General features: G+C 38.9%; 1 protein-coding gene across 9 annotated transcripts in view; it reads left to right on the plus strand.

Annotated features, from left to right (window-relative positions):
* Positions 1-19,334, plus strand: part of NAV3 (neuron navigator 3) — a 525,470-nt gene that overhangs the window by 267,264 nt on the left and 238,872 nt on the right. The gene's annotated exons all lie outside the window — the stretch shown is intronic.

A 19,334-nucleotide genomic window follows, 5' to 3' on the forward strand; every position in this document is an offset into this window, starting at 1 on the left:
ACCAGAAAAACAGCTTCTCAGTGAAAAGTACTTGTGTTTTTCTCTTCTTCAAAATAGCTTCTTTGTAGCCCCTATCTAGCCCCAATTCATTGTGATTTAAAAAAACCCTTGGATTATCTGAAGTAGGATGTCACAATACTTTTTAGACTGCTTAGGGATTTTTCTTTCATAAGGGGATTCTTTTTGAGTCCTAAGTAACTTTTAAAAAAGCTTCTGCTTTATTTTCAATTAGTCTTTCTGTTGTAGTTGAAAACATTTTTCATGCTTTGTACATGAGTATTGAGACCCTTCTTGTCAGCAGCATATATTTCTGTAGATCTTTCAGTCACTACATTACGGCTGCATGTGTGGTTTACGCAGCTTCAGCAAGCTGTGAGACTACCTCCTCTTGCTTTTCTAGTTTGTGGAACTGATTACCACACTGGAATTAAACATGTATTTTCAATTGTATCGTAGTTAGTTTGAGAACACTTAAATGTCATTAGAGTTGTTACAGTGGCAAGATGCACATAATATATGTACTTGTTTTTTCTTTGTTTTTAGTTACTGGGTTAATTCAGTATTACTGAAGAAAGTTGGTTTTGTGGTTAAAGCATAGGGTTGGGATTCTGAACATTTGGTTTCCTTTTTAAACCTTACCACATATTTCCACATGAGATTTTGGCCATGCCACTTAACTTTTCCCTTGGAGTTTTCTGTCACATCTCCCCATCTCCCAGAGATGATGCACTGGTGGTGTGAGACATGCTATACAGAAATGTAAAAAAGAAGCAAACTGTTCATCTCTTGATTACCACAAGTGATGAACAGTCCATTTCTATAACATGAGTATGAAGATAATATAAGTTTGAAGATAATAAGTTTTCAACACAATGCAATTCCTGCTTGTTTACTTATTTTTAATAGAAAATATTCTTAGTTTGTTTTTTAATGGTATTCCTTAATGGATATTCCATGAAAAGTAAATTAGATTTGCAAATACTATTTTCCATGAAAAAAGCAGAAGGTTACTACATTGGCTGCTGAGAAGTGTTTCTTGTTTACTTAAAAAAGTGTGGAGAAAGATATTAAGCAACTTGCCTTCAGTATTTAAACCATTTGGGAACTCTTAGTAATTAGTGTGAGACCAACTGGGAGTCATAGCCTTCCAAGGCATCTGGTCCTGGACCCTGCTGAACTTCTACTGAGTAAAGTAACAGCCTGGATGGATGAAAACAGTGATAGCAATTTGCTGTTTCATTGGTTTGACAATACCTGGCATCTCAGAGACTGTTTTTTTAAAGAAAGCAACAAAAAGCAAACCAATTTCCAAAAAAACAACCTACCAGTCATGACATCCTTCTCTATATATGTTCTCAGTGGAGGCTGCCGAGCAGTTTGAAAAGATGATCTGTAAAGAGTAAGACCAGCCTGTGCACATGATGGTCTGAAAACTTCCCCCAGCCAGCTGGATTTATAGAAGTGCTGAACATTCAAAAAGTTGCTAGTTTCTGAAGCCTTTCTGTATTATCCCCTTATAAGTCTGACATTTCCAGTAAAGCTTAGTGGCAGCCTTTTGCTCAATTTTCTTCCTGGCACATTTTTGGAAAGATGTTACTTTATTCACCTTTAAAGCAAGTTTCATGAAATCTTTTTGCCAAAGAGGTTTGGGCTGTAAGGTGGATGGGTTTTTATGAAAAAGAAATTATTTTAATGCTTTTCTTACTAGTAAGCTTCAAAGGATCAACCTAAAAGTATTGAATGCTGTTTTCTTCTTCAGTGATGGAGATCCATGCAAGCTGGGTAGCCTCAGAAGTATGTGTAGGTTACTAAACAGTAGTTCTAAGCACAGACCTGATGGAGCTGTTAGAGTTAATGCCTCTTCAGGTTTGCTGAGCAGATGTACGTCCTGCACTACAGGTAGGACATCCCAAAACTTGACCATTTGTGAGTGCTGATTCCAACAGATCTTTGGTTAGCAAACACATTAATCCATGTGATATCTCTGTGTGACTGTTGTATACAAAGCTGTACATTGGGTCCGTGTAACTATAAAAATGATCAGATAAAAAGTTTTTCAGTCTAAATTTGGTGAATACCTAGTCTGAGTTTCCAACTGAAAGTAAAATCTGACTAACATATTTTTTGTATGCTTATGTTATAATTGGATATAAGGCAGCACTGATTTTTGCGGGGAAAAAGTATGTATCTCTATGTGCAAAAGACAATGGAACATATGAATTCATCATCTGGTTAGCTTTTGCTCTTGTCTGCTGAAAGCAGCGCCTTTTGCATTGCTCGCTCTGGTGTTTTACATTTGCTGCACTATGGGTCACAAGTTTTTTCATCCTGTCTGCAAGGCACTTAGATTGACACCATGTAGTCACTGTGACATATCCTGTTGCTATGCTAAGGATTCTAAAATACATTTGGGTTATGCATGTCAATACAGTAGGTCGTTGCCACCCAGCTGTTTCCTCTATGAAGTTCACTCTCACCAAAAGTGATTGTTCAAGAATTTTTTTGCTTGTGTTGGCTTTCTCACAAGGCCAAGGCTGGTGAGGAATATAGCGGCAACCATCAGTTCCTTTTCCCTTGGTGTTTCTCCCATCTCAAACGATTTTGTTGCACTTGCACATGTGGTCTTGGTTGTTTCTTGTTTGTGGACATGATGAAGTTTAATAAAAGTGATATTTTATTGTGGTAGAAAAATTTTGAGGTGATTATATTTACCTTTTTTCTTAATTGTATAGAACTTAGTTAAGCTTATGAAAGCAAATAATAACTTGCTAATGATTTAAATTATTCTGTGTGTAGTTTATTCAAATGCACTTTTGTTCAAAATTTTCATAATTTGTGCTTTGGTACCTAAGTCTCATAGAACAGGTCCCTCTGCTTTCTTGCTAAACCCACTAATGTTTAGGCTGACTGCATGAACACTTTATGATGTGAATAGTAATGCAAAATATTTGAACACAAGTGTTCAGAGCACATTCTTTTTCCCTGAGTATCATATAGACAAAAGTTTATTCCTATATATGTACACAGGAACAGAATCCAGCTGATGGATTCATGAGGTGAAATGCTGGCTGTCTTTGAAGCAGATGGAGTTTTGCTGTTCATCTGGACCATAGAGTGTTTTTGTCCAAAACTATGTCTGAAAACACAACTATATTTTCTAATACTTTTCTAACTGTGGGTGTAGTATTATTTGTATTTCTTTACCACCACTTTTATACTGCTTGCAAAATTAATCATCAGGTTGCTTTTTGATACTGTTCTAGTTGTAGAATGTGCCACTAAACAGTAACAAAGTGAAAAAAAATCCATTGATATTGTTGAAAAGTAAATGAAACAATGACTTAAAACTACAGGAATGAAGAAGGATTTTATTTGCAAAACCAACTTATTTGGTCACTAAATTATAACTGCACTGTATTATCTTGAGTTGGTGTTGGGAGGCTGGGGCCAGACCCTTCAGCTGTGCCCGGCAACAAGACAAGCGTCAAAGGGCAGAAACTGAAGCACAGGAATTTCCATTGAATTTCAGGAAAAAATTCTTTACTTTGAGTGTGGCAGAGCACTGGAACAGGCTACCCAGAGAAGCTGTGGAGTCTTCTTCTCTGGAGACATTCAAAACCTGTCTGGATGCAATCCTGTGCAACCTGTTCTAGGTGAACCTGCTTTAGTACAGGGTTTGGATTACAGGATCTCCCTTCCGTGAGTCGGTAATACTGACTTGTAGCAAAATGCAAATGGCAATAGTGTTTTACTCCAGGTCACCTGAAAGTGTGATTGATTTCAGCTACTCTCACACATTTGGTGGTGTAGTCACAAGTGCATTGCCATGAATCCTCTCCAGCACAAAGCTGCGCAGCTGCTGGGAGTCAGCAACGTCTGCTAGTCACACTGGTCTTCTGGTCTGGCTTCCTCGGGGCTGCTCCTTGCAGTGCTCTGCTTTATGTTCCCAAAGTTTTCCTCCCATCATTAGACTTTCTTCTTTCAAGAGCCCTGCACCATCATTTATGCTTCCAAAGAGAATTTTCTCTGAGATTAATCTGATATATTAATTGTAGAGTTTTGGTTGTATGACTTGGTTGATAAGATTTTAGCCTTCTTTCCTGAGTTAGTTAATTCCTTTACTATCATAATATCTTCTTTCTTTTGATTTTTTTTTTTGTTTTCAGTCTCTCTTTGTTCATGCTATCTGTCTGCTGCTGTCTGCTTTATCTGCTTCTTCCTTCCTGTTGGCAGACATCTTTACAGGCTACTGAATATGACTTATTTTTCTCTGTATCCCCTAATCAAGTCTTCCTGTCTTGCCTGCAGCATTTTTCATATCACTTTTTATTATCAGAAAGCACTCATCAGCCTCCCCGGATGATCCAGTACACACATGTAAACCTAGAACTTTTCTAGATACCTCAGTTTTGAGGGCTTGTAGTAAGATCCTAGTAGCATGGTGATAGTGGTATCCAGAGGATGAATGGACAGTTGTGGATCTTATGTGGATCCAGCCCTAGTAATTTCATTAAACAATTGGATTTTTATACAGGAAGATCTTAGGGGAGCTCAGGAAATGGATCTTCTGCAAGGCCTCCTGGAAGAAATGACAAAGAGTATTACGTGTCCACCTGAGTAAAGAGACATAACCAACTTCTTCTGTAGAGCACAGAAATCTGAGCAATTAAGCTGGGGAAGCGGTCTGTAAATCAGCAGGACAGAGCAGAATAGATGTGTGGTACCTGGTAAGCATGTCCAACAGAAAATGGGGTCCAAAACACTTAGTTGTACCAAGTGAATGTTGTTAAAGTAATCGAAACTGAACGTCAGTGTCACAAACCCAAGCTAAATACTTTGATCTGATTAGGCAAAAGCACATGCTGGTGCTGTTAAAGTGACTCTTAAGGTCCATTTCATTTGGTATCCTACCACTGCATCTCAGCTTTACTCTGAGGGCTTCTAGTGTCATTCAGCCAGCCCTTTTGCACTAGGACATTAAGATGAGCATGGAAACCTCTCATTTTTCTCTCATCAATTTCAAGTAGTTTGTCAGTGATGTGGTAAATCCTGCCCATCACAAGACCCCAAACTTGGAGAACATCTAGGCTGCTCTATACAGACAGATCTCAAGACAAATATTTTTGTTTTCCATACATGGGTGGAGCTCCTGCTCACGTCAGTGGGAGTACTGTGCACATTGGAATACCAGATGTGTGCCATAAATGACTTCCATATCTCTGTCTTTCCTCAGCTAACCCTTCCATACCACTTACTTATGTTTTGTGTGACCCTTTCCCACCATTCCCCAAATCTCTCCAAAGTAAGGCATCTGTTGCAATCCCACATCTCTTTGACCTTTCAATTGCTTGGATACTTTTTTGTCTGGTCTCTGAGGGCCAAGCTCCACTGAGTTTCTTGACACACTGAATCTAGGGAGCATAAATAAATGAGTTTCTTTCCCCATTTTGTCATAGCCTTCCTTTTCTCAGCACTAGTGCCCTGGAGATATCTGCCTTGTGGGTTGGCAAGAAAGGAGGCTGCTCATTGTGCTGAGAGTTTCATTTACAGCACTACAGCCAAGGCAACAGAAAAGGGCAGCAGAAGCAGCCAGAAACCGCCTATCTTCTCCCCATAGTGACCGCTAATGATGGGAAGCCAGCAGTGTTTCAAAAGCACTGAGCTAGCTGCCAGAAATTTCGGTCAGCACTGTGGACACCTGGGACTATGCGTGTTCAAAATTCACACAGCCCCAGTGAAGCCAGGACAGTTGGCAGGAGTTCAGATTGTCAGCAATTTCAGCTTCTTGTCTTGTGCTCTGAATTATTTCTTTATCAAACAGATAACAGTCTTTAATGTGCTTTATGTATCCAGTACCATCTGTCTATGCTATATTATAACTGATTTAAGAGCTCCATGCTGTATGAGCTTGCACTAAATTTCACTATTGTTTATTGTCTAATCATCTGTATCAAGCACATGTTCATATAGTTGAGATAAATGTAAAGTAACACAATATCAGCTCTCAAAGCTTTTGTATCTGTGAACAAATAGTATTGAGTGTAGGTTGAATGATGTTTTTCGTCTGTAATTTGTGATTGGGATCATAGATAGGAGGGTATTCAGCAACCTGATCTTAAGACCTCTGCCTAAATTTCTACTGCTTTCATGTTATTTCTCTTACAAAATAAGAACATAGAACTCAACTTATTCCGTATTAATTGGTGCGTTGTGAGCTGGTATTACACATCATCAGAAAACAATCACAGTTATTCTTTTGTATTGCATTTGTGCCTGGGGCAGCTTCTTGGGGATTTCCTGATGAAACAACTATTCAATAAAAAAACCTTTCCTCAAAAATGGGAGTGTGTCTGCAGGATGATGCACTGTGAATGCACCAGCAGAATTGGAACAACCCAGCAACATTTGCTTGGTGCCACACTTTTGCAGCCCCCTGGGATACCCTGTTCTTCATAGCCACAAATGGAGGTAAGTGGTCTCCCTCTTCAGATAAAAATAATGGGCTTGTATTATACCCCAGGAGGTTTTAGTTAGGCTTTAGTAAAACTTCCTAGTCGTAACAGTAGTTAAACAGAGGGAACACTTTGCCTGTGGAAAATATAATATCTCCATCACTGGAAAACCAAATGTGTACACTTGCCAGTCATAGTATTATTAGCACTGATCCTCCATTGTGCAATGGAATTGGTGACCACCTTGATGATCTTCTCATTCTCTTTTCTCATTCCTTGGTTCAGCTGACTTCAGGAGCTGAATGAAACCATGATTCATTGGGAACATGGGCTGACAGCACCGTGGCCCACTGGGATACAGATATGTAAGGACTCTCTTTGGAGACAGATTTACTTCCTTAGAAAAAGTGCCTTTGTGCAGTATGGGTGTTTCCAGAGGCATTGCACTGAAATATTGCAGTTCCTGTTAAGTTTCCTGAAAGCACAGGCAGGGTATTCTTGGAGCCCAGAAAGCTAGTTGTGTGCTTGGAAACACTGATTTCCCTGGCATATCAGTATTGGAGTGTCCTCATGCCTCCAACAAGCCTACAAGATCTGACAGTGGAGTGACTCGTGGGAACCCAGTTCTTTGCTCTACAGCAAGGAACATAGAAGCCCTATGAACTTAAAAATCCTTAATTTAAAATCCCTTCAGGAGCAGTGCAGTGAATATTTCATTTGGCTGCATTTTGTAGGGGGTCCCTGGAAGACCGGAGCACCTCAAATCAACAAGCAGTGTGAGGGGTACCACTGAGATTAGGGAGTTTGGTTGCACTGAAAAACATTTCTCCTCTCAAGTAAAAACACAATAATGTCCTTTCTGTGGATTTTTTTGTTCGGGTCAACCATACCTCGATCCCAGAAAGTTTTACTAGATTGATGTCTTACCATGACAGGTAGCATGCATGCGTGCAGAAGTTAGTCCAGCCCTATATGACTGCATTACATGGAGGGCAGGAGAAAGGGAAAAGCATTATCCCCACAGTGCAGAGGGAAGGGAGAGATTAAAGGGAAAATGGATGATTTTCCCACACTCAGGCTGGGACTTTGTGGCAGCACTAGGAATTTCAAGTCATATATATCTCGAGTCCCAATCTCCACATCATAACCACAAGCCTATCCTTTGTCTTTTCTAAGGGATCAGTTAAGAATGAAACATCCAAATAATGAGTTATTTTTCCTTCTTGCCTCATAAGGACAGTTTTGGCTTTGTCATCATTTTAATGTCAATAGCTAGCATAAATGTGGGCCCAGCTCTGAGCTGGAGGTGGAATTCTACTCCAGGAGCCATATTCTCTTGATTTTGGTGTATCCAACCAACACAGACTAGCAGAGTTTGTTAAAGATGCAGAATATTTTGTGCGCTTTGTGGAGCAGTATAACATTTATCAATGGTCCCGTGTGTAATGCGGTTGATAGGCTGTTCACTTACTAAATATGATGTGGAAAATCCAGTATTTGTGAAGTAAAAGCAGGCCTCTTTTGAAGAGAAGTGGCTTTTTTTGGTCCTAATTTCTGCCTTTGAGTACACTGCCTAGCTTCTTTGTAGCAGAAACTTGTATTTAGTAAATACTAAGGGCATGAATTAGAAATGAGAGCTGCTAATTTTTTTGACTATGTATTCATTCTGGTCTAGGTCTACTGTCCCTTTTTCTCTAGTATACTAAACTATTTTTTGAGTCACACAGTTTTTCTTGCACTTGCATACAGGGCACGCAAAGAGTAGTTCATTTAAATCAGCTCTGTGTTTCATTCTGACCTGATTCACAGGATGTGGTCTTGGAGGAAGCCCATGCCTTAACAATAGCCTTTTGACAAGTGAGGGTGTTTGGGGATTAAGCTGGAAGAGGAGGAAGCATATATCTATTCTCAAACCTAGTAGTGGGCTATTTTGTGCGAATCTTCACTTGCCCATGATGTTTTTAAGGTCACAAACCTTCCTTTTGGTTTTTACTGGCAAGAGGATGTTGGCTGAAAGATAGCATAACTCCTTTAAAATTCAGTAAAGGAATGCAGAGTGTTTTGTCTGGTAAATGTGAAGGGATAATTCCCCTGTGTAAGATGTGCAGATTTCTGATGGCTCTTGTGTATGTTCTGTGTAAACCAAGCTGAGAGAACTTGGAAAATAAGCAAATCAAAGGGAAGCATAATTTTGAAGTGGTTAGAGCTGGATCATAATATTTCTGGATATATAAACTGAGAAGGTGCCAGCCACTAAATATACTAACTCTGCATAAAACATGAGAGAATTTGACCAAGTATAATATTAGTATTGTCCTAACCTACTTTCAACATGACATTTGGTCTGACTTGTATTTCTAGTTATATTTATTCCCTGTAAACCCTCCTTTGCTGCTCTGCCCTTCTGATCTTAATTCAGCAGAAAGCATTTCATCCTTCAATATATCTCTCAACAGTTGATCAAAATATTTTGTTCAGGTGAAACTCTCCAATTGCAGCAAATTTGAAAACAAATTGGAACAAAAATAGTTGTTGAGCTCTCTCTTGTGTTTTCTATTTCAAATTATCTCTCTTTGACAGTTTTAACACCTGGCTTTGTAGCTTGTTGATGTTGTGTTAAGCTCCAAAAGATTTGGCAGTGAAAACTTCCTGTTGTGCATCAGGATTTGAATTACAGGGAATGAGTAAAACCACTACAGCTTAGTAATGAGCATGGCCATGCACAGAAAGACTCCTAGCAAGTGATGTAAAGCACTTGACCACTTTCATTAATCTGGAAAGGCTGCATGGCTCATACGTGATTTAGGGTGAGTAAGACATAAGTCAGGGTGCAGGATTTTTACTCACCGCTACAACAATGAGATTTCCTGGCAGCACATCTAAGCAGTAAACAAGTTGGTTTCTTTTTTTTTTTGGGAGTATTTTTGTTTTGGTTTGGTTTTTGTTTTTTGGGCTCTTTTTTTGTAAGCTGTCTCTGTAGTAGAAATAAATAGGCATTAAATAAGAATGTGAAAAAACAAATAAAAGTTCAAAAGGAGTTTAGAAATTTCCTCAGCTGAGCAGTCTGCCTGCTTTAGTCATTCCTGGCCAGCTCACCAGCCATAGACAGAGTGCTGGAAGGAAGAGCTGAAGGAATATGTTTCTCATGAAGGAGCAGCACAAATCTGAAATCTTGAGAGCTGCAGGTTAAGATTCTCTCTTTAAATGCTTCTGAGAGGGAGCAAGGCTGAGTGTCTTACATGGGAATTCACAATCTAGTTTCATTTGTGGTTATTATCAAGTACCTCCTTGAACTCAGCTCATGCGTGAAACAGTAATAATGAATGTGTTTTTTAGAGTTGTTTCTTGACTATTATTTGATTATTATTTTTTTAAATACAGAAGAAATAATCTAATTAGCTACTTTTTAAAGTGTTGGTGAAGTTACTTTTAATTATCATAGAAAAATGATTTTTTCTAAACCTAATCTGTTACTGATGTTTTCAGCTTCCTATCTGTCAGGCTAATAATGCATCCATTTTTTGTTCCTGCTTGTAATAAGAAGACAGAAGTAGGAGGCATTTTATATACAACATGCATTTTTTTCCTGTGTAAACTTGTGATCCTGACAAAAGTAAGGAGACAATAACAGCGTCACTGCTGTTTTCTTCACCTCGCTGCAATAGCTCTCTGAAGACTGGTATGGTTCTGTATTATTAGCTGAAACCTAAGAAATAGGTTGCTCCACAAAGATACTATTGTAGTGATTGACAGTCAAATACTCTGTTCATAGGTGATGCCATCTCCAGGTGTGTGTGGGGGGGGTTAATACAATCTAATTTGCAGAACTTTCACATCCAGCCTTCTCTTAAGGAAGAGCAAGGTTTCTCCAGTTGGGAATGGATTGGTGTTTGTGTTACTGATGAACGAGAGCAAAGCAACCCTCCCCATTTGTGACAGCTATGTCAGTCACAGCCTTAAAGAGTTTTGGTTTATAAGATAAGCTATTAGCACAAGGGAGTGGGGAATAGAAGAAAAATGTGTGGAAATGAAAACAAGACTTTCTTCCCAGGGCCCCACCAAGTCAGTGCAGTATTTTTTCTGAGTTATTCAGCCTTATTTGTGGACATGATACAGAGATGTAGAGTACTGAGGGGAGCTGATTAAGCAAAGTTTCACAAAAGGGAGCGTGCAAATCTCAACATACTGAGTACCGGTGTGTTGAGCTGAATAGCGTAATTCAAAAAAATTATTTAAAGAGGATTTGGCAAAAGAAAAATAATATAATACAGGAGATTAAGATCAGAAAAATAGATACTGGATAACTCCTTAAAAGCAAGGGGATTATGGACATATTTGCATCAATGGAAATTTTTTTTCCTTTTTTCCTGGGCATTTAATAGTCTCATTTATTTGTGCAAAGTTGTAAGATTTCATTTTGAAATAATTATATAGATGCCAGAAAAGACAGAGTGATAGTAGTCACATTTCACTCTAAGGGGACAAAAGTTCACTTCCCATTAAAAATTTTATTTTGGATTATAATAAAGTCAGTATTTTCAAAAATAATTTTCACTCAGATGTGTAATTGTCTTTAAAGGTCTCAGCAGCCTTTGCACAGAGTAATATAAGATTCACAACACCCTTTCATTATAAACTAGTTATTTTGTCCTAATTGATTAGATAGAAACATGTATCTTCATCAAGCCATAAATCAGTGTCATATCCCAGTATTGGTCTTTGGAAGGTGAAGGTGAGTATTGGTTCCTGCTGTATTTGTAAGTCTGAATTTGTGATTTAGTCCATTTCTTACAAAATTCTGCATGGATGCAGTAGCTAATCTGAACTGAAGGTTGAGTAGAATCTTTTACAATGTATAAATACTGCCATGATTTTAAAGCAACAAAACATTTTGGATCATTTTGGAAAAAGTTGGGGTATTAGTTCACAAAGATCCACTATGACGCAAAGTGTAATTTTTTGGTAGTTCCTGAGCTGCTGTCCTTGTCTTGGTCAGACTAACGTGGATTTATCACTAGCTGTGTGATAATTCAACTTTTTTTTAATGCTGAAACATTTTCACAGAAATATGCAAGTAGAGCCTTAGATACAAAAATGAGAAATTCGAAGTGCAACAGCACTCTTCTACAACTACCTTTGGTTTTCTTATTTAGACTTCAGGAATGGTGATATTTCAGCTAATATTTCATACAATTCCAATCGGACATTTAAGGGCTGTGTAAGACAACATTCCTACACAGTGCTTTTTCTTTGAGATCAACACACTGTCTTCCTTTGAGTGCAGTTTGGGTGTCTTGCCCTTAACAGTTAGTTAAGCTCTTTAGAACAGCTATTTAAATAATAATTTTTGTGCTTATATGATTAATTTTGTTCTGCAGCTGCTTTTGGGATACTTTCAAACATGTTTCAGTGTGACAAGTATTGATGTGTACCCTAACATTTTTGGAGTAGCAGGATACAACTTGGATATGACTCAAAATGTTAAACCAGCAATTCATTGAATGGATTAGTACAGCTCCTCTAAAGCCACCATGAGATTTTTTAGTACAGAGATAATAAATGTAGCCTTAGCATTTTGGCACCAGTAGTGCGTCCTATGTAGAGTGAAATACATATTTAGTATATGGTGCATATTAAATACAGAGATGGGTATTTGTGCTCATATACAGATACCTGTTAACATTTATCTATGTCATAATTTACAAAAGTTTGAAGTATAGTCAATAAATTATTCTTTTTCAAATGTGGAAGGTGGTTTAGAGATGCATATATGCACGTTATACATGTGCACATATAACTCCATATACATCACGTCATATATGTTATCTTTTTGATAAAGAAAGGATAGAATTTTGAAAGAAAGGAGAATTACTGCTTATAGTAATGTGCAGAAAAAGTGAGATGTAGAACATGTCTTTTTGCTTGTCATTAACTGTAGAATTAACTGCTATGTTCAATACTGAAACAGGCAAATGCAGCAGAAGCACCGATCCCTGTGCTGCTTAGACCATGTGTTTCCGTCAGTGCACCCACAGCACTCAGCAACAGCTCAGCAGCCCACATCCCCAGTGACAGGCCAGGGGCTGGCAAGTGGTGCTCTCCTCTGTCCCTCCACTCTCAGCCTCTCTCAGGCTGCATTACCCCCTCCAGTTCCTCTGGGGTGTGAATCTGCCTCTGCAGTGCTGAGGAGACTGATGGAAAGATTGTAAATAAATTCTTTAAGTTATTGGGAGTTTCCAAAAAAGACTAGATTCTGTTACCCTACATTTGTATGCTTCTGCAGCTCTCTCCTTTTACCATCTCTGTGATATCTTCTAGGAAGATGTCCATTGTTCGCTCCATCATTTCAAATACTTCATTCTAGACACATGAAAAAAATAATCGTTTTCAAATTAGAACTTGCTGTGTTCTTTAAATCAGTGGGGGTTTTTCTGTTTGCTCACTGGAGTAAGAATATCATCCCATTTCGTTGTGGTTAGACAATTTATAATCTCTTACATTTTCACAAAGTAAGATTTTCAAGCAATACTTTTGGATGTCATTTTTGGGAATGTTGGGCTATGTTCGTATCCTGTGATATTTTATGTCATCTGACTGGTATTATCTGATAATCATTTAATCTGAGATTTTTATTCAGGGAAATTATAGATTTAAAGAGGAAAAAAAGAGAAGAAAACTTCTTTGTGCACTGAAAACATTCAGAATGTATTATTTTAGGAAAGCTGAGCTTGTTACAGAAAAAAAAACCCCTCTTTTCCATTTACTATTTTTTTTATTCTATCTGTTTGGATGACCTATGGAATTTGGTTAATTAAAAATTCCCAAATATTTAGGTTATGCTTCTTGCTGAAGTATTTGGACATTTAGATACTTCTTATAAGTGATACCCTGTTGTGTTTTTGAATAAATTTTGAGAACTATGATTGGCATGTCACTGCCTTTAATTTCCTTGTATGGTACAGTATTCAGTTCATGTCCATTTTACACATTGTATAGCCAAACTTGAGTATGCACAAACAGTATAAGGAAAGGGTAATCAATCTGACTGTGTGAAAACTCTGAGGAAATACTGATAAGTAAAACAGCCCATAAATTCTGCAGAGAGAATTGTTCACATTCATGGCTCTAAAGATTAAAATTGAGGCTCCTTCTGTCCCACCCATAAATGACTTTTGGCAGTAGAAATGTGGTCAGTAAAAATCCACTCACAATCTTTCTGCCAATCCATATCAGCTTTCTCTGTCTTATTCTATGTACCAAAAGAATCCAGTCTATATAGGACCATTGTTCTAAAATATTGTATTTCTTTAATGCAGTCTTTCTTTTTGAGTTCAGTAATATTAGGTCCTGATAGCTGAACGTTGCTGTTAAAGTCAGGACTAAGTGCATGTGATTAATGAGCAGTACGAATAGAATATGTGGAGCACAGGCAAGAGGCTCTTTAGGATTGCTTTTTCCTGTCTGCAAATAGCTTGGGACCAATGGAAAATATAAGGGAAGTTCAAGAGAGTCCTAGCTCTTTTTTACTGCATTGTAGATCAGTGAAGTTCAGAATCAACACAGAGTGGGGAGCACTGATCAAAAATTGTTTGAGGAAAGTTGTTAATTCTGTCTTGTAATTTTCACATTTATTGAAATAATTATGTCTGTCAGTTTAGGAAAGGATGGAGGTTCCAAATTCCGGCTGAAAATTGAGAATTCTCTACAACCACCTGAAAGGAGGCTGTAGCCAGGTGGGCGTTGGCCTCTTCTCCCAGGCAATCAGCAACAGAACAAAAGCACACAGACTCAAGCTGCACCAGGGGAGGTTAAGGATAGCCATCAGGAAGAATTTCTTCACTGAAGGGATAGTTAATCAGTGGAACAGGCTGCTCAGGGAGATGGTGGATTTACCATCTCTGGAAGTGTTCAAGAAATGACTTGTACTTAGTTCTGTGGTTTAGTTGATATGGTGGTGTTTGGTCAAAGGTTGGACTTGATGATCATGGAGGTCTTTTCCAACCTCAGTGATCCTGTGATTCTATGAGGCTCCAGTCACAGTGGAATTCATCTTACCTCGTTAAAGCCAGTTAAAAGGTTGACGTCTAGTCTGAGCTAGTTGCATGGGCTCCAACTCCATCCAAATGGCAGAGAAAAATACTTCTTGAGGGCAATTTCTTTCATTTTTCTGAGTTGTTTATGTAAATGTAGAATGACTCACCCTCTGGCAGTACGTGCATCTATTGCTCAATTAAGGGGACATGAACCTTCTAATTTAAATTAAACACTTGATTTTCAGTATCTGAAATCAGCTGAGATGAATCTTACCTGTAGTACAGAACTTCTATTTGTGAAGTTCTTTTCAGGTACTTATTGCTAATGTTATCATTATTACAACAGATTGTACAACTGTGTTTCAAAGTACATTATTTAAATCTTTTGAGGCTACTTTGCAAGCTAGTGGAGACATAGACTTCATAAAGGTGATGGATCAGGGCATGCTTTTATCAGAGGGACATCCTCTTTTTGATTCTTAAAACAGATTAGTGATATGAAAATATGGAAAGTCCCTGAGAAATGGTGAAGAGCAAAAGAGCAAAAATAATACTCAAAATGAGCCAGTTGCATGGGAGATGGAGATATCTCTGTGAAGAAGACATGTTTCATTTTGATATATTCTCACAGCTTCCTGCTTAATGCTGCAGAGACTGTAGAGATAATGAAATGGATCATTACCCAGAAATACTCTAATGAATTAGTTTACTAAATTTATTACAACTGTGTATATAGACACGTGAGCCTTACACGTGCACACAAAGAGAAATACGTAATGAGGTGATGGGCAATCAACTTGCACATGTGGATTTACACATGGGTGTACTTGCACAAATGTCAAAAGTTCTATCTCAGCAGCGTCTCATACAGATGCACACAGCACTTGCATGCATCTGCCAGCATTAGACTTCCTCCCTCTTCACTGCTGTCACTGTCTTTCTGAGGAGAAGGGTGGCATTAATCTAGAATGACATTGTTGTAACTGCTACAGCCATTGCTTATGGGGAAGGATATCATTAAGGAATTGTGGTTTCTGCTTAACAACTTGAAATAAGTAGGAAGGCTTATAGCAAGTGACAGGGCTACATGCTGGCTTAATCAAGTTGGATGTGTGCTCCGCAAAGGGTGCTGCTCGTTGGCTGTAGTCGCTGTAATTTCGCTGGTAAATCCCTCATGAGCTGTAAGCTACTTTGCTTGGCAAACTGACATGAAGTAGAAATGTTTGGAAAGCATTGGAGCTGTCACCTGTCTAACCAGTCTGCTTATTTTCATTTTGGACATTGTGCTTGCTATTTTCACTAGAGGGTATATGCAGATTGGTCTGAGTGTGCCCCGCAGGTGTGTGTTGGTACTGAAAATTTGGTTGCTGCCATTTGTATTTCAAACCAGGCAGTCCCAAGAACACAGATGTAGAGCCTTGTACCAGTGTAAGAAAGAGAAGGCATCAGTCAAATTGCAATGATGTCTTCCAAAATAGACATCAAAAGGTAGCTAAATGCCTGCCATTTCAATAATATAAATATTTTGATGTATAGCTGTTAAAGGCGTAAAGGAAATGGGCTTATTAAAGGGGTGACTGGATATTGCATCTGAGGGTTTAAGGTCTTCACAAAGCACGGAAACTTATTTCCTTTCAAAACTTTTAAGTTGGAAAAACTGATATTTGAGGCTATAAAGTTCACTAGATACATCTAAAAACCATTCCTCTTGTAGCTGCCTATTCACCTAAATGCTAATCATGCTAAGGAAAGTGCTTAATACTGTGTTAATTTTCTCAAGTCTCTTCTATTATGTTAGAAGTGACAATAAAACAGATTAACTCACAGAAAGGTAAATCATCAAGTTGTTAATATTTTCATGTTCTTTAGAATCAATTTTAAACAACAAACTTATTTTAAATTGTAGCAGGCTGAACTTAGCTCTTTCTACAATTTCTCCAAAAATTTTTGGTTACTTACGGGAAACTGGTGATGTTTTTCACTTTTGTCCACTGTGGCAGCTGTGGTACAACTGTTGTACAGCACAGCTTATTCTTAAAGGACTACAGTGCTTATTCTTAAAGGGCTCCAGTTCTCGTATTGTGTTCTTGTATTGTACCTGCTTCCAGGGTATTTCTTAATAGTTCTTCCAAGCTATCTTTTTAAAGGCTAAAGAAGCTACATTTTTTAGCTTCATGATAACAAATTTGACAGTGTGTCAGGAAAAAAAAGCTTGGCATGCTGTAGACAAAAGTTCAATTTAAAAAAAACCTTTTATCTTCTACCATCTTATGACTCAAAAACTATTAAATCCAAGCACTTAAATGAGAGGGTCAGTGGTACTAGATTCTATACAAGTGGAATAGTGATCTAAATTCCATTTACAATATTTGTGATGTAAAAAGAGTGTCAAATAAGTGAGGAGAAAAGGAAGCAACTCACAGATACATAGAAATTTTTATCTATGTTTATGTTAGAACATAAACGTTTAAATGTTGGACTTCTTTTGGCCCTGCTGTAGTATGCTAACTTATTTCTTGTCAAATACCTCAGCAGAAGTCACTCTTTGGAAGGGGCAATTGAGTCTTAGAGATTTTCAGTGCCCTGGGGATGGGGGGAAAACAGTGTGTATGTTTGGGTGAGGACTGGGTAAGAGAAGAGCAAGGCCCTGCTATTGCTCTGAAGACAGCGGAGCAGTGTTAGCAGTTGGATAGATATGTAAGGGCTGTGTCTGCTTGAAAGAGCCTGAAGTTAAAGACTAGAAAACTGAACTCAGCTCAAGTGAGTCAAAGGAAGGATGTTCACAGAAATGGACAAAAAAGTCTTCACAGCTGTCTCTTCTGTTTGGCATGCCCTAATTGCTATGATTGTTTTTAATGCAGTGCTTTGATGATTAGGGGAATCTTTTCTAAACAAAGTACCCATTGAGGCTGATACTGCGAATTTATCTGAAACTGTTTGTATGAAAATGGCTGCAACACAAATGCCACAGTCACTGCATTCACTTGCTTGATCAGGCAGCCTCTACTTTCTCATTGAAAGAGAGCTTTTTTTCCTAACTCCACAGGAGGGTAGACACAGAGAAATCAGAAGACTAATCTAGATTCTTTTATCTTATTTGTCCTATGTCTGAGTGTCACTGTGCTTACAACTAGCATGTCCTTCCCAAATATTTTGCTTGCAAGGCTCAAACTAATAAAAGGGATTTTAAGGAGGGGTGAGCAGGGAGGGAGATGGGAACCCTGAGGAGAGGGGATGGGATTACAACTACAGAGGATGAGGTTGTACATCTCAGCGCTCAGCATAAAAGGCTGACTCACAGTCTCTGCCATGACAGGATTCATAGACACAGTCCAGCAAGTTTTCTGTGTGCACTGACTCTATGTGCATTAAGGTTCCCTCACTTTCTGTATTACTACTTAGAGACCTTATGACCTTAATCCTGGAAAATGCAGTGTAGATATTTGAAAAGGAAGTTACAACTTGACTCTTATCTGATTCTGTACAAGAACTGAAATTCAACAAAGGCAAATGCAGGGTTCTGTACCTGGGGAAGAATAACCCCAGGTACCAGCACAGGCTGAGGTCTGACCTGCTGGAAAGCAGCTCTGCAGAGAAGCACCTGGGAGTCCTGGTGCACAACAAGCTGCCCATAAGCCAGCAGTGCCCCTGTGGACAAGAAGGCCAGCGGTATCCTGGGTGCATTAGGTAGAGCCAGCAGGCAGAGGGATGTGATCCTGCCCCTCTAGTCAGCCTTAGTGAGGCCACATCTGGAAAGCTGTGTCCAGTTCTGGGCTCCTCAGGACAAGAGAGACATGGAGTTCCTGGAGCAGGTCCAGTGAAAGGCGACAAAACTTGATGAAGGGACAGGAGCATCTCTCTCATGAGGAAAGGCTGGGACAGCTGGGCCTGTTCAGCCTCCAGAAGAGATGACTGAGAGGGGACCTCATCAATATACACGAGTATCTGAAGGGAGGGTGTCAGAGGATGGAGCTAAGCTCTTCTCAGTGGTGCCCAGCAATAGAACAAGAGGCAACAAGCAGAAACTGATGCACAGGAAGTTCTGCCTGAATACAAGGAAGAACTTCTTTACTTCACAGGTGACCAAGTGCTGGAAGAGATTGCCCAGGGAGGCTGTGGAGTCTCTCTCACTGGAGGTATTCAAGAATGGTGTGCATGCAATCCTGTGCCATGTGCTGTAGGGTGGTAACCCTACTTAAGGAGGGAGGTTGGACCAGATGACCCACTGTGGTCTCTTCCAACCTGACCCATTCTGTGATTCTGTGAGGAGTAAATCTACCCATTTATTGGAGTGTTTTACACTTCTATAGCTGACCTAATTAGAGTCACTAACTAACTAAACAATGAGGTAAATATCTTTTGTTGATTCTGCTTCTCCCCTCTTTCTTAAAAAAATTCTTACCTAAGGTTGTCTCAGAAACATACTGTGAATCATCTTTCAAGATTTACAACTAAAGGAAAGAAAACAACTTTTTCCCTTGACTTTTTCATTCAGTGGTGTTTATATGAAATGGTGAAAACTTGGTAAATTTTTGCCTAGTTAAAGACAGGTGCTGTAAAATGCAGAGTAACGAAAACGGTCAACAAATAATGCTGGACCCAGCTGCTCTAGTCTTTGTAGGTGGATGTCCTTTCTGATTCCTCATTTGCCTTTGGACAAAGGACCCAGATTGTAGTGCCATCTCTACTGCTCTGGAAAAAATTAGATGGGTGGTTCCTGAAGCACCTCAGTGAGCTCTTGGTTTGATTGGAGAGGATAACTTGGGAACAGCACCAGATGAGTCATCCTCCATCCCTGCCTTCAGGGACTGACTGTTTTGCTTACCCAACACTTTCAGTTCTTGTTAGG

This window comes from Corvus brachyrhynchos, unplaced genomic scaffold (assembly GCF_000691975.1).
Source record: "Corvus brachyrhynchos isolate BGI_N302 unplaced genomic scaffold, ASM69197v1 scaffold32, whole genome shotgun sequence".
Lineage (NCBI taxonomy): Eukaryota > Metazoa > Chordata > Aves > Passeriformes > Corvidae > Corvus > Corvus brachyrhynchos.